Source organism: Oncorhynchus mykiss, chromosome 1 (genome assembly GCF_057628025.1).
Source record: "Oncorhynchus mykiss isolate SJ-2025 chromosome 1, ASM5762802v1, whole genome shotgun sequence".
Classification (NCBI taxonomy): domain Eukaryota; kingdom Metazoa; phylum Chordata; class Actinopteri; order Salmoniformes; family Salmonidae; genus Oncorhynchus; species Oncorhynchus mykiss.
In genome coordinates, this window is record NC_143022.1 from 90,339,105 (window position 1) to 90,355,212 (window position 16,108).

General features: G+C 45.1%; 1 protein-coding gene across 11 annotated transcripts in view; it reads left to right on the plus strand.

Annotated features, from left to right (window-relative positions):
- Nucleotides 1-14,953: 14,953 nt before the first annotated feature.
- LOC149985682 (butyrophilin subfamily 1 member A1-like) overlaps nucleotides 14,954-16,108 on the plus strand; it is an 89,520-nt gene continuing 88,365 nt past the window's right edge. For all 11 annotated transcript variants that reach the window (XR_016482390.1, XR_016482389.1, XR_016482401.1 and 8 more), the window contains exon 1: nucleotides 14,954-15,059. The gene's annotated coding sequence lies outside the window, so the exon portion shown is untranslated. The remainder of the gene's footprint in view (nucleotides 15,060-16,108) is intronic.

Below are 16,108 nucleotides of genomic sequence, written 5' to 3' on the forward strand. Positions count from 1 at the left end.
GAAGTTCGCGAAGCCGAGAAAGCGCTGCAGCTCGACGCGTGACTTAGGGGCGGGCCAATCAATGACAGCTTGGACCTTAGCGGGATCCATCTTAATGCCTTCAGCGGAAATAACAGAACCGAGAAATGTGACGGAGGAGGCATGAAAAGTGCACTTCTCAGCCTTCACAAAAAGACAATTCTCTAAAAGGCGCTGGAGGACACGTCGAACGTGCTGAAGATGAATCTGGAGTGACGGTGAAAAAATCAGGATATCATCAAGGTAAACGAAAACAAAGATGTTCAGCATGTCTCTCAGGACATCATTGACTAATGCCTGAAAGACAGCTGGAGCGTTAGCGAGGCCGAAAGGAAGAACCCGGTATTCAAAGTGCCCTAACGGAGTGTTAAACGCCGTCTTCCACTCGTCCCCCTCCCTGATGCGCACGAGATGGTAAGCGTTACGAAGGTCCAACTTAGTGAAAAACCTGGCTCCCTGCAGGATCTCGAAGGCTGAGGACATAAGAGGAAGCGGATAACGATTCTTAACTGTTATGTCATTCAGCCCTCGATAATCTATGCAGGGGCGCAGAGACCCGTCCTTCTTCTTGACAAAAAAAACCCCCGCTCCGGCGGGAGAGGAGGAGGGGACTATGGTACCGGCGTCAAGAGCTACAGACAAATAATCCTCGAGAGCCTTACGTTCGGGAGCCGACAGAGAGTATAGTCTACCCCGGGGGGGAGTGGTTCCCGGAAGGAGATCAATACTACAATCATACGACCGGTGTGGAGGAAGAGAGGTGGCCCTGGACCGACTGAACACCGTGCGCAGATCGTGATATTCCTCCGGCACCCCTGTCAAATCACCAGGCTCCTCCTGTGAAGAAGAGACAGAGGAAACAGGAGGGATAGCAGACATTAAACATTTCACATGACAAGAGACGTTCCAGGAGAGGATAGAATTACTAGACCAATTAATGGAAGGATTATGACAAACTAGCCAGGGATGGCCCAAAACAACAGGTGTAAAAGGTGAACGAAAAATCAAAAAAGAAATGGTTTCGCTATGATTACCAGAAACAGTGAGGGTTAAAGGTAGCGTCTCACGCTGAATCCTGGGGAGAGGACTACCATCCAGGGCGAACAAGGCCGTGGACTCCCTTAACTGTCTGAGAGGAATGTCATGTTCCCGAGCCCAGGTCTCGTCCATAAAACAGCCCTCCGCCCCAGAGTCTATTAAGGCACTGCAGGAAGCTGACGAACCGGTCCAGCGTAGATGGACCGACAAGGTAGTGCAGGATCTTGAAGGAGAGACAGGAGTAGTAGCGCTCACCAGTAGCCCTCCGCTTACTGATGAGCTCTGGCTTTTACTGGACATGAAGTGACAAAATGACCAGCAGAACCGCAATAGAGACAGAGGCGGTTGGTGATTCTCCGTTCCCTCTCCTTAGTCGAGATGCGGATACCTCCCAGCTGCATAGGCTCAGCTCCCGAGCCGGCAGAGGAAGATGGTAGTGATGCGGAGAGGGGGGCAACGGAGAACGCGAGCTCCTTTCCACGAGCTCGGTGACGAAGATCAACCCGTCGCTCAATGCGAATAGCGAGTTCAATCAAGGAATCCACGCTGGAAGGAACCTCCCGGGAGAGAATCTCATCCTTTACCTCTGCGCGGAGACCCTCCAGAAGACGAGCGAGCAAAGCCGGCTCGTTCCAGCCACTGGAGGCAGCAAGAGTGCGAAACTCAATAGAGTAGTCTGTTATGGATCGATTGCCTTGACATAGGGAAGACAGGGCCCTGGAAGCCTCCTCCCCAAAAACAGATCGATCAAAAACCCGTATCATCTCCTCCTTAAAGTCCTGATACTGGTTAGTACACTCAGCCCTTGCCTCCCAGATTGCCGTGCCCCACTCACGAGCCCGTCCAGTAAGGAGAGATATGACGTAGGCGACACGAGCAGTGCTCCTGGCGTAAGTGTTGGGCTGGAGAGAAAACACAATATCACACTGGGTGAGGAACGAGCGGCATTCAGTGGGCTCCCCAGAGTAACACGGCGGGTTATTGATTCTGGGCTCCGGAGATTCGAAAGCCCTGGAAGTGGCCGGTGGATCGAGGCGGAGATGGTGAACCTGTTCTGTGAGGTTGGAGACTTGGGTGGCCAGGGTCTCAACGGCATGTCGAGCAGCAGACAATTCCTGCTCGTGTCTGCCTAGCATCGCTCCCTGGATCTCGACGGCTGAGTGGAGAGGATCCGAAGTCGCTGGGTCCATTCTTGGTCGGATTCTTCTGTTACGGTGAGTGAATGAGGACCCAAAAGCGAATTAACTTAAACAGAGCTTCTTTAATAACCAAACATAGGTAGGCTCAGATAGACCGGCAGATTCCGACAGGACAGGACAAGGTTACAGCAAACATGACGATAGTCTGGTTCAGGCATGAAACACAACAAACAAGAATCCGACAAGGACAGGAACAAAAACAGAGAGAGATATAGGGACCTAATCAGAGGGAAAAAGGGAACAGGTGGGAAACGGGGTGAATGGGTAGTTAGGAGGAGACAAGGCACAGCTGGGGGAAAGAGGAGGAGAAAAGGTAACCTAACAACGACCAGCAGAGGGAGACAGGGTGAAGGGAAAGGACAGAAACACACAACATGACAATACATGACATGGAGGCTATTTTGTAAATGACAGAAGTCAAGGATCGGTAGGATAGTCAGTTTTACGAGGGTATGATTGGCAGCATTATTGAAGGATGCTTTGTTGTGAAATAGGAAGCCGATTCTAGATTTAATTTTGGATTGGAGATGCTTAATGTGAGTCTGGAAGGAGAGTTTACAGTCTAACCAGACACCTAGGTATTTGTAATTGTCCACATATTCTAAGTCAGAACCGTCCAGAGTAGTGATGCTGGACGGGCGGGCAGGTGTGGGCAGCGATCGGTTGAAGAGCATGCATTTAGTTTTACTTGCATTTAAGAGTAGTTGGAGGCCACGGAAGGAGAGTTGTATGGCATTGAAGCTCGTCTGGAGGTTTGTTTTAACACAGTGTCCAAAGAAGTGCCAGAGGTATACAGAATGGTATCACTTGCGTAGAGGTGGATCAGAGAATCACCACCAGCAAGAGCGAAATCATTGATATTTACAGAGATGTATGAAGATACTGAATGTCTACTGGTTTTATCTGAAAGGAGCCATAGTAAGATACTGAAGGTCTATTGGTTTTAACTGAAAGGGGCCATAGTAAGATACTGAAGGTCATTTGGTTTTATCTGAAAGGAGCCATAGTAATCTACTGAAGGTCTATTGGTTTTATCTGAAAGGAGCCATAGTAATCTACTGAAGGTCATTTGGTTTTATCTGAAAGGAGCCATAGTAAGATACTGAAGGTCTACTGGTTTTATCTGAAAGGGGCCATAGTAAGATACTGAAGGTCTATTGGTTTTAACTGAACCGGGCCATAGTAAGATACTGAAGGTCTATTGGTTTTATCTGAAAGGAGCCATAGTAAGATACTGAAGGTCTATTGGTTTTAGCTGAAAGGAGCCATAGTAATCTACTGAAGGTCTATTGGTTTTATCTGAAAGGGGCCATAGTAAGATACTGAAGGTCTATTGGTTTTATCTGAAAGGAGCCATAGTAAGATACTGAAGGTCTATTGGTTTTATCTGAAAGGAGCCATAGTAAGATACTGAAGGTCTACTGGTTTTATCTGAAAGGGGCCATAGTAAGCTACTGATCTCCTGTTACTGGTTGATATCTGGTTCTGATCTTTATAATTGATGTTTATTTGTTAAACAAATTGTCTCTTTCAGGAATAATGAAGACTGGACCAGACAGTCTGTTTGTGACTCTCCTGTTTCTCCTCCACAGTTCACACTCTGAGTCTGGTAACTACAGTGTTAATTCCCTCTGTGTGTGTGTGGTGACTCATGCAGCAACTAGTGCTTCCTCTTTGTGTGTGTGTGTGTGTGTGTGTGTGTGTGTGTGTGTGTGTGTGTGTGTGTGTGTGTGTGTGTGTGTGTGTGTGTGTGTGTGTGTGTGTGTGTGTGTGTGTGTGTATTATTACTTAGATTTTTGGACGTTACCGTTACCATTCCTGTCACAGCATGTTGCATAACATCATCATTCGTACCAAGGAAGGGCATATCATAAGCCCCGACTCAATTGTTGTACAAAATGGGCACGTAAATAGCCTACTAATAACGAGTTAATTATCATAAAACTCAACAGGATTCAACCTGCCTCTAATTATTCTCTGAGGAACTCTGTCGTTTTGGTCTGTCCACAGTAGATATGCTGACATTTTATCAGTTAAACCACCTCAAGTGGCAATTTAGAATTCATCTCCAATTTAAATGTATATATTGTGTTTTATTCATTGATTCATTGAAAACTAAACTTAGGTTATAGGAAGGATTTAATTTAACTAGGTTAATTTAAAACTAGGTTTAATATTTGGTGCAACAAGATGAATAGAGAAACCTTGATTTAACCCAGTTTAAGAGTTAGGACACCCAGTTGACTAGTGAGATTCTCTTCAACCTCGTCTGTAGACATACATAATAAGATAAAAGTCAGAAAACATTCATGTAAACAACATTGTGTTTTCTACTTCTTTAGAAGGTACATAGAATATATATTGGTTTACATGATGTTATTAAAGTGATGATCGAATCAAATCAAATCAAATGTATTTATATAGCCCTTCGTACATCAGCTGATATCTCAAAGTGCTGTACAGAAACCCAGCCTAAAACCCCAAACAGCAAGCAATGCAGGTGTAGAAGCACGATCTGATCTGAAGACACTACTTACCTAGCTTCCCAGTGAGGAGAGACTGATCCAATAAGATATTCCTCCCTACCAACACCTCTAACCCTAAATGAGTTCAGGGTTCCTCTGTAGAGGAGACTGATCCAATATAGATGATCCTCCCTACCATCACCTCTAACCCTAAATGAGTCCAGGGTACCTCAGTAGAGGAGACTGATCCAATAAATATGTTTCTCCCTACCACCTCTTGACTTCATTCTCAAATGATGATTAATCTTGCTCTAATCATATCTAATCATTTACATCATACTGTATGTGCATGTGAATCTGTGGAAGTCAGCAAGGCTAGAATCTATGCAGACAGGTGAGGCATCTATATAATGGCTTATGCCTGTTCCTGTAATAGTGTCAGTTTAACATGTGTTTCTCTGTGACTGGTCCATCAGTGATCCAGGTGTATCAGATTCTATCTCTCGCTAGTCTAGTGGTCCTCTACAGCCTTAACACATCCTGTTCTAGAACATCAACATTAATGTGACTGGTCCATCAGTGATCCAGGTGTATCAGATACTACCTCTCTCTAGTCTATTGGTCCTCTACAGCCTTAACACATCCTGTTCTAGAACATCAACATTAATGTGACTGGTCCATCAGTGATCCAGGTGTATCAGATACTACCTCTCTCTAGTCTAGTGGTCCTCTACAGCCTCAACACATCCTGTTCTAGAACATCAACATTAATGTGACTGGTCCATCAGTGATCCAGGTGTATCAGATACTACCTCTCTCTAGTCTAGTGGTCCTCTACAGCCTCAACACATCCTGTTCTAGAACATCAACATCAACATTAATGTGACTGGTCCATCAGTGATCCAGGTGTATCAGATACTACCTCTCTCTAGTCTAGTGGTCCTCTACAGCCTCAACACATCCTGTTCTAGAACATCAACATCAACATTAATGTGACTGGTCCATCAGTGATCCAGGTGTATCAGATACTACCTCTCTCTAGTCTAGTGGGCCTCTACAGCCTCAACACATCCTGTTCTAGAACATCAATCTATGGTCTGAAGACACTGTGATATGAAGGATACTACTTACCCAGTTTACTGGTGAAAACCTTTTCAATCTCATCTGTAGACATGTCTTTTTTATATATATTTTGTTATTTAACCTTTATTTAACTAGGCAAGTCAGTGAAGAACAAATTCTTATTTACAATGACAGCCTACTTGGAAAGCCCCAAAACCCTGGGCCAACATGTCGACTCAAGCATAAAATACCTTTTAAAAGTCTGTCATAGTGTACTGTGTTATAACACGCCTTGAATTGAATCCCGGCCCTTGTCTCATACCACAGTTCCAACATCAGAAGGAACAACTAGGGCCAATCAGAAGCTGAAACAATAACAAAGTGTGATCCCTGTTGTCTTGGTAATAAGCTGAGGGAGGGGCTGACCATCCATGATATCAACTTAGAGTTTTGTATATGTTTTAGACTGTATAGTGTTACTTACATTTACTTAGTTTACAAACATTGAGATAAAAAATGTTATATTTGGGGTTCTGATGGGGTACAACAGTTAAACTACGCTCTTTAATAATTAAAAAGTTATATTCTTCAGGAATCAATGGGTAGATATAATTCATACATGTACAAAAATGAATGTAGCAACTACTGGTTGCCCGTTTGTGCTCAGCAAAAAAATAACCATAAAATGGTTGACATAAATCTAGTAAAGTGATGATCGGAAGACACCCACCCCTCTCTTACTTGAGGACATCTATACATATGTAGAATAGATGGAAGACAGTGAGAACATCATTAACATGAACACTAGAAAATGTTGTCTCTCTCTGAGACTCCTTGTCTCATGTCATTTTTCCAACATCAGATAAAAGTCAGGAAATATTAATATGAACAACGTGATGTGTTTTCTACTTTTTCTTTCAGAATAGATATTGGTTCTAATAATGTTAGCAAAGTGATGATCTTTAGGCACTACTTACTCCTCTCCTCCCTGATGTCATCTGTAAACATGTAGAGTAGAAGGAAGACAGTGAGAACATCATCAACATGAACACTGTGTCACGTCTACTCCTGCTCCTCCCCTCCGGCGTGCGGCGTCTTCGGAATACTAACCACCGGTCCTGGGAATCGTCATCATGCACACCTGGCACTCATCATTATGCACACCTGGCACTCATCATTATGCTCACCTGGCACTCATCATTATGCTCACCTGGCACTCATCATTATGCACACCTGGCACTCATCATTATGCTCACCTGGCACTCATCATTATGCTCACCTGGCACTCATCATTATGCACACCTGGCACTCATCATTATGCTCACCTGGCACTCATCATTATGCACACCTGGCACTCATCATTATGCTCACCTGGCACTCATCATTATGCACACCTGGCGCTCATCATTATGCACACCTGGCACTCATCATTATGCTCACCTGGCACTCATCATTATGCTCACCTGGCACTCATCATTATGCTCACCTGGCACTCATCATTATGCTCACCTGGCACTCATCATTATGCACACCTGGCACTCATCATTATGCTCACCTGGCACTCATCATTATGCACACCTGGCACTCATCATTATGCTCACCTGGCACTCATCATTATGCTCACCTGGCACTCATCATTATGCACACCTGGCACTCATCATTATGCTCACCTGGCACTCATCATTATGCACACCTGGCACTCATCATTATGCTCACCTGGCACTCATCATTATGTTCACCTGGCACTCATCATTATGCACACCTGGCACTCATCATTATGCTCACCTGGCACTCATCATTATGCTCACCTGGCACTCATCATTATGCTCACCTGGCACTCATCATTATGTCCACCTGGCACTCATCATTATGCTCACCTGGCACTCATCATTATGCACACCTGGCACTCATCATTATGCTCACCTGGCACTCATCATTATGCTCACCTGGCACGCATCATTATGCCCACCTGGCACTTTTCATTATGCTCACCTGGCACTCATCGTTATGATTCACACCTGGACCTCTTTACCTCCCCTTTATAGGTCCCTTCTTTTTGTTCATTCCTCAGTTGGTATTGCACCTGTGTTCAGTTTACCTCACTTCTGTTATACTGTCTTGTTGCATGTTTGTTGTTTTCATTAAACCTTTTACCTGCTTCTTGACTCACGGCGTCATCGTTACAAAATACCAACTCCAACAATGGAAGCAGCAGGAAAATCGGATATCTCTCAGACGATCAACGAACAGGGCTACCTTCTGCGTCAGAACCATGGCCAGCTGGCACAACTAGGGACGGCCATGGAAGAGGTCCTTCACAGTTTGCAGCGTCACTAACATTCCCGGGAGGCGCAGCATCCTACTCGTGGAGGATACTGTAGAACCAGCCTACCCAGTGAGCCAGCCCAACAGCCCATTCAGCAACCCTCTCAGGTCCTCCGATGCCCATTTATCACTCCCTGAAAAATATGACGGTACCCCATCCAAATGCTGTGGTTTTCCACTTCAGTGCTCCCTTTACTTTACACACCAGATGGGAGCCCCACCACCGAAAGGGTCTAAGGTTGCCATGGTTATTTCTCTGCTGACGGGGCGGGCATTGGAATGGGCTACGGCCATCTGGGAGAGAGGAGAGGAGGAGCTAAATTCATATGAAGGGTTCATGGCTCTGTTCAAATGTATCTTTGATCAACCCCCGGAGGGCAGAGAGGGAGGTGAGCGTCTACTTCAACTATGGCAGGGGGATCAGACGGCTGCTGAGTACGCACTCACCTGCCGGACAGTAGCAGCATCCAATGGATGGAATTATCCGGCGCTTCGCACGCTATTTAGAAGAGGTCTGCTCGAGGAGGTCCAGACGGAATTGGCCTATCGAGACGACAACCTTACCCTGGACACACTCATTGCGATAGCCATCCATCTGGATAACCTTCTCCAGTAGTGTCGGAATTCTCATTGCTTCTCTCCCCCCTTCGGCGAACACTCGGAATCAGAGCCTGAACCCATGGAGGTAGGGGTCACACACCTCCCCGCGGTAGAGCGCTGCAGACGGATACAACCGGGGCTCTGTATGTACTGTGGTCAAGGAATGTCCGAATCCGGGATCTACTAGAACAGAAGGACAGTCACGTGATCTGCCGTCGCCTGGGCCAGGAGTGAGTATTCCATCTTCATCACTTCCTGTTAGGCACTTTTTGGTGTCCATCTCGTTGGTTGACTGTCCCTCATGTCCTGTGTCAACAGCTTTAGTGGATTCTGGTGCCGCGGGGAATTTTATGGATCAGACCCTTGCCTCCTCTCTCAATATTACTTCATACCCACTCTCCTCTCCTTTTCCGGAACCATTACACACATCACTCAACTGCTCACCCTCACCGTGGAGTCCAATCATCAGGAGAATATCCCCTTCTTCATCACCAGTGCACCAGTTCACAAGATCATCCTTGCCTTCAACACCATAACCCCACCATTTCATGGTTGAGGATGAGAATCACAGACTGGTCACCTGAATGCCGGAGGACCTGCTTCCCTGTGATTCCATGTCGCTTGAGTCCTTTGGTTGCCCTTCAGCCCAACATCCCGGAGGTGTACCAGGATCTGAGGGAGGTATTCTCCAAGACCCAGGCCACCTGTCTCCCTCCTCATTGCCCCTGGGACTGTGCCATTAACCTGCTTTCTGATGCAACACCCCCTCGCAGACGCATCTACCCTCTGTCTGTAGCTGAGACCCAGGCTATGGAGGGTTACATTCAGGAGGCGCTCCAACAGGGGTTAATCTGCACGCCCACTTCCCCTGCATCGGCTGGTTTCTTCTTTGTGGCCAAGAAGGATGGAGGATTACGGCCTTGCATTTATTACAGAGGACTCAAATGAAGTTACGAAGAAGTATTGCTACCCCCTCCCGTTGGTGCCGTCTGCCATCGAGCAGCTCCGTGGGGCCTGGTTCTTCACGAAACTGTACCTGCGGACTGCCTACAATCTCATCCGCATTTGGGAGGGGGATGAGTGGAAGATGGCGTTCAGCACAATTTCTGGTCACTCCGAGTACTTGGTGATGCCCTTTAGCTTAGCCAATGCTCCATCAGTGGTCCAGGCATTCATCAACGAGGTGTTCAGGGACATGCTCAGACGACAGGTGAATGTATTTATTGATGACATCTTAATCTACTCGGTTAATCTGGTGGATCCCATCACACACGTCCCAGCAGTCCTGGAACGCCACCTTGCTCATCTCCTGTTCGTCAAGGCTGAGAAGTGTCAATTCCATCAGAGGGCGGTCTCCTTCTTGGGTTACCAAATCAGCCCGCAGGGAGTGAAGATGAACGACGAGAAGGTAGATACAGTCAGGTCATGGCCAGTCCCAACCACCATTAAAGGGATACAACGTTTTTGGGGGTTTGCCAACATCTGCCATTGTTTCATCAGGAATTTCAGCTCTGTTGCCGCTCCTCTCACCTCTCTCCTTAAAGGAGGCATCCGTAGGTTAGTGTGAGGTCCAGCAGCTTATGAAGCCTTCCGTCTTATGGGACGTTTCACCTCGGCCCCAGTGCTGAGATCCAGATCCCACAATATCCTGTGTGGTGGAGGTGGACGCTTTCGAGGTAGGCGTGGGGGCAGTTTTGTCTCAACAACAGGGGAACCCACAGAAGTTGTACCCATGTCAACTATCAACTCCTGTTCCTATGTGGCCAAACCAAGTCTCCCCGGAATGCTCCAGCAGGGAAGCTCCTACCGCTTCCTGTGCCTCTGCGACCCTGGTCTCCTCTATCCATTGTCTTTGTAACCAATCTCCCCTTCTCTGATCATTTCACCACCATTCTGGTGGTGGTGGATCAATTTGCGAAGTAATTTTGTTTAATTCCTCTTCCTGGTCTTGTCACTACTCTCCTGGTCGATGAGGCACTCTTCCAGCAGGTCTTCTGGCATTATGGCCTTCCGGAGGACATCATCTCCAACCGTGGCCCCCAATTCACATCACGAGAATGGAGGGCCTTCATGGAGAAGCTCGGGGTCACAGTCAGCCTCACTTCCGGGTATAGGCCTCAGTCCAACGGGCAGGTGGAGAGGATGAACCAGGACCTGGGGATGTTCCTGAGGAGTAACTGTCTGGACCGGCAGGGTGAGTGGGCACGATTCCTTCCCTGGGCAGAGTACACCCAGAATTTGCTGCGACACTCCTCCACTGGGTTGACCCCCTTCCAGTGTGTTCTGGGTTTTCAGCTGACCCTGGCTCTGTGGACTCCTGCGGTTGATGCAAGAAACTGAGCCCCCGGTTTGTGGGGCCGTTCAAGGTTCTCCGGAGTGTCAACGAGGTGACGTATACACTACCGTTCAAATGTTTGGGGTCACATAGAAATGTCCTTGTTTTTTAAAGAAAAGCATATTTTTTTGTCCATTAAAATAACATCAAATTGATCAGAAATACAGTGTAGACATTGTTATTGTTAAATGACTATTGTAGCTGAAAACGGCAGATTTTTTATGTAACATCTACATAGGCGTACAGAGGCCCATTATCAGCAACCATCACTCCTGTGTTCCAATGGCACGTTGTGTTAGTTAATCCCAGTTTATCATTCTAATTGATCATTAGAAAACTCTTCTGCAATTATGTTAGCACAGCTGAAAACTGTTGTTCTGATTAAAGAAGAAATAAAACTGGCCTTCTTTAGACTAGTTGAGTATCTAGAGCATCAGCTGTCAGAGCAGCTCACAGATCACTGCACCTGCACATAGCCCATCTGTAATAGCCCATCCAACTACCTCATCCCTATACTGTTATTTATTTTGCTCCTTTGCACCCCAGTATCTGTATTTGCACATTCATCTTCTGCACATCTATCACTCCAGTGTTGAATTGCTGTGTTGTAATAACTTCAACCACTATGGCCTATTTATTGCCTTTACCTCCCTTATCTTACCTCATTTGCACACACTGTATATATACTTTTCTACTGTATGTTTGTTTACTCCATGTGTAACTCTGTGTTGTTGTTTGTGTCGCACTGCTTTGCTTTATCTTGGCCAGGTCGCAGTTGTAAATGAGAACTTGTTCTCAACTAGCCTACCTGGTTAAATAAAGGTGAAATAAAAAAATAAAAATCAGCATCTGTGGGTTCAATTATAGGCTCAAAATGGCCAGAAACAAAGACTTTTCCTCTGAAACTCGTCAGTCTATTCTTGTTCTGAGAAATTAAGGCTATTCCATGTGAGAAATTGCCAAGAAACTGAAGATCTCGTACAGCGCTGTGTTTTAATCCCTTCACAGAACAGAGCAAACTGGCTCTAACCAGAATAGAAAGAGGAGTGGGAGGCTAGTTTGAGAAACAGACACCTCACAAGTCCTCAACTGTTTCATTCAATAGTACCCGCAAAACACCATTCTCAAAATCAACAGTGAAGAGGCGACTCCGGGATGCTGGACTTCTAGGCAGAGTTGCAAAGAAAAAGCCATATCTCAGACTGGACAAAAAAAAGGATTAAGATGGGCAAAAGAACACAGACAATGGACAGAGGAACTCTGGTAATCTGGCAGTGGCTTCTGATTAAGTAACATTTTCACAGAACTGCTTGTTGCAATTTTAATTAAGCTCTCTTGTTCAGATTTTGGTAAGTGGACTGGAGGCAGGGCATGGAGGAAGGTCCTTGTTAATGCAGACAGAGAGGAGCTCCAAATTCTAACTCACAGCCTCAATTGCATTAATCACATTTGCATTTGGCGTACCCCTGACGGCATTGCGCCGTATCCCCCAGTTTGGGAATATCTGCTGTAGATAGATAAATTCTCCACTAGGAGGTGCTGGTCAGCCTGTTGTTTTTTTCTTCTGATAATGGATATAACTTTGAAAATCTGACCTTGTTTTCATGGTAAAAATGTTGTCTATGTTAAAATTTGGTTACCAAGATGACATAATCCTGCGGTTGAAATTTCACCCTCAAAACAGTTGACTGTCTAATGTATTTTTTACGTAGATTCCACGTCACAACACATTGGCAAATTATGTTGAATTTATATCCCAAATGGATACCTCTCTCTAGTCTAATGGAACTCTACAGCCTCAACACATCCTCTTTAAGAACATCATTATATGGCCTGAATACACTGAGATATGAAGGACACTACTTACCCAGTTGTCCAGTGAGATCTCATCTGTAGACATAGATGGTGCCTATAGAGCAGGACAGCAGCAGAGAATGTTCTCTCCACACTTGCAGAGCCACTGGGGATGCGAAATAGCTTTTTGGCCCCTCTTGCCAGGCTGGGCAGAGATGAAGTGTTATTGTTGTTTATTTTTCTATGGGTAGGTCTAAAGGCTTTTAGGCTGAATAACCCAATCAAGGTGGGGGAATATAGGAATATGCCAGGCCTATTAATCCAAAATCTTTTATGACCTATTGTATAGATAATAGAACAACTTGATTTAGCACCTGTGTGTTTTATCAGTTTCTTCATGAACATATTCAGTGAACTCCATAACCGTAAGCAAGGTGCTATAGGTAGCAGCACACGAGTAGACTACAGATGCATGCTGGGCCGGGCCCTGAGCTACTGAAGTGAGTTCTACTGGAGTGAAATTGGAGCTGGCTAAAAGACAGATGCTCCAGCCTTTGGGAATCTAGTTCTCCACACTCCAGTCAAATTGTACACGCTACGTTCCTCTCTCCAGTCCACTCATGCTCTGATTTAGCCCATCCATGCTACATACAGTGTGCGGTGCTGTTCCGTTCCTGTGCATCTCCAGCGTTATTAAACCACCATCAACTGGAATCCTACCTGTCTGACATCTGTGTCCTTACTAGTGTAACAGTATAACTTTAGACCGTCCCCTCGCCCATACCCGGGCACGAACCAGGGACCCTCTGCACACATCAACAACAGTCACCCTCGAAGCATCGTTACCCATCGCTCCACAAAAGCCTCGGCTTCAAGGTCAAGGTCTCAGAGAAAGTGACGTCACCGATTGAAATGCTATTTAGCGCGCACCACCGCTAACTAAGCTAGCCGTTTCACATCCGTTACACTAGCACACGGGAGAGAACACATGAAGTCAAATCTAACCTAAAGAATACACAGTCCACCAAGTCCTCACTTACAACTCATAACAACCTAAGCATTACGAAACTTCAAATAAGCCTCACGTGTAACAAAATAGCAATTGATGTTTATCTTGACTAGCCTGCAATCGACACTCTCGTATCGCCCATATACAAAACTCATCACCTCCTTAATAATTAAGTATCTGCTTAACATAAACAGATTTTGTCCATAGATAGTTCTGAAAGAGCGGCATGGCCCATTGGAGCTACCACATCACAAAGTCCAAACCCAAGCGTATTTCTACAATTTGTCTTCTTAAAATGTGATTTTAAACCAAAGCTAAACCTCACTTCATAACCTTATGCCTAACTCTAACCTCGAATTAAGACTAAAAAGCAATTTTTTTGTTGTTGTTGTAATACATTTTCAAGACAGACCACTTTGTGGCTGTGCTATCTAGTGGAAACCCATAGGCTACGTTACACCGTGCTTCGAGGACTGAAAGGCTCATTTCATTTTCACTCTCCACACCTTTTTATTTTCCCACGCGCTGTAAAGACAGTGAAGATACAGTTAAAAGTGGTTTATGTTAAGGATTTCCTTGTCAGTAATCCTTAAAAAAATACAAAAATAAAGCAGAGCTCTATAGCACAGTTAGGCCAATCATAGTGAATCATGAAAAGTTGAACATCCTGTGAAATGGAAAACTGTAAATTGCCATGCTATGTCTTTTCTAAGGTATTAATTTGATAATTTAAAAAAAAGTACTATCAAACCACTTCAAATGTTTTTATTTTATTATAGACAAAGAAATGTTAATTGGAATTAGGCTACTGTATAATCACTCTTATCTGTTGATTTTCAAATTAAATGGACCATAGTACTGTAGTCAAGTTTACTGGTTAACATCTGTTCTTGAACCATCAACCATAACAAAGAACCCTTGAAGAAACCTCTTTTATAACTGTATAATGTTACAGTTGGTGGCCAACCAGTAAAAACAAAGGCTGTCCTTCTCCTCTCTACCTAACTTCCCCTGACAATCTTACCTGAGTTTTCCCTCAGAGCCCTGCCATTTCCAACCAATCAGAGCGTTTGGAAATGTATATATGAACACTGCACCAGCCCACTCAGGTCAGAGCGTTATCGTCGTCTGATGGGAGAGGACGCTTGTTTCTGAGGACTTTTTATTGTCGATAGTAACAAAAAAACGTCTGAACATTGCGCGTGCATCGAATTGTAAGTTGTAGGGTGGGGGAGTTATTGTTTTTTTTTACATGCTGTGTAATAAGAGGTCATTACCACTAATTACTTCATGTTACTTTGATTGGTTTCAGCCAAATCAAAATCCGATTTGTATTGTTCACATACACATATTTAGCTGATGTTATTGCATCCGTAGTGGAATTATTGTGTTCTAACAGTATCTACAACAGTGCAGTAGTATATAACAGTTCACCACAATACACACACATCTAAAAGTAAAATGATGGAATTAAGAAATATATAAATATTAGGATGAGCAATGTCGGAGTTGCATCGACTAAAATGCAGTAGATTAGAATACAGTATATACATATGAAATTAGTAAAGCAGTATGTAAACATTATTAAAGTGACTAGTGTTCCATTGTTAAATTGACCGGTGATTCCCTGTCTATGTACATGGGGCAGCAGCCTCTAAGGTGCAGGGTTGAGTAACCAGGTGGAAGCCAGCTAGTGATGGCTATTTAACAGTCTGATGACCTTGAGATAGAAGCTGTTTAACAGTCTGATGACCTTGAGATAGAAGCTGTTTTTCAGTCTTTCGGTCCCAGCTTTGATGCACCTGTACTGACCTTGTCTCCTGGATGATAGAGGGGTGAACAGGCAGTGGCTCGGGTGGTTGATGTCCTTGATGATCTTTTTGGCCTTCCTGTAACATCGGGTGCTGTAGGTGTCTTGGAGGACAGGCGTGCCCCCGGTGATGCTTTGGGCAGACCTCACCACCCTCTGGAGAGCCACTGTGGTTGCGGGCGGTGCAGTTGCCGTACCAGGCGGTGATACAGCCCGACAGGATGCTCTCAATTGTGCATCTGTAAAAGTGTGTGAGGGTCTTAGGGGCCAAGATTAATTTCTTCAGCCTCCTGAGGTTGACGAGGCGCAGTTGCACCTTCTTCACCACACTATCTGTTAGGGATGCCCTATTCCCTATATATAGTGCACTACTATGGGCCCTGGTCAAAAGTAGTGCACAAAATAGGGGATAGGGTACCATTTGGGATAGGGATGCACGATATATCGGTAAGC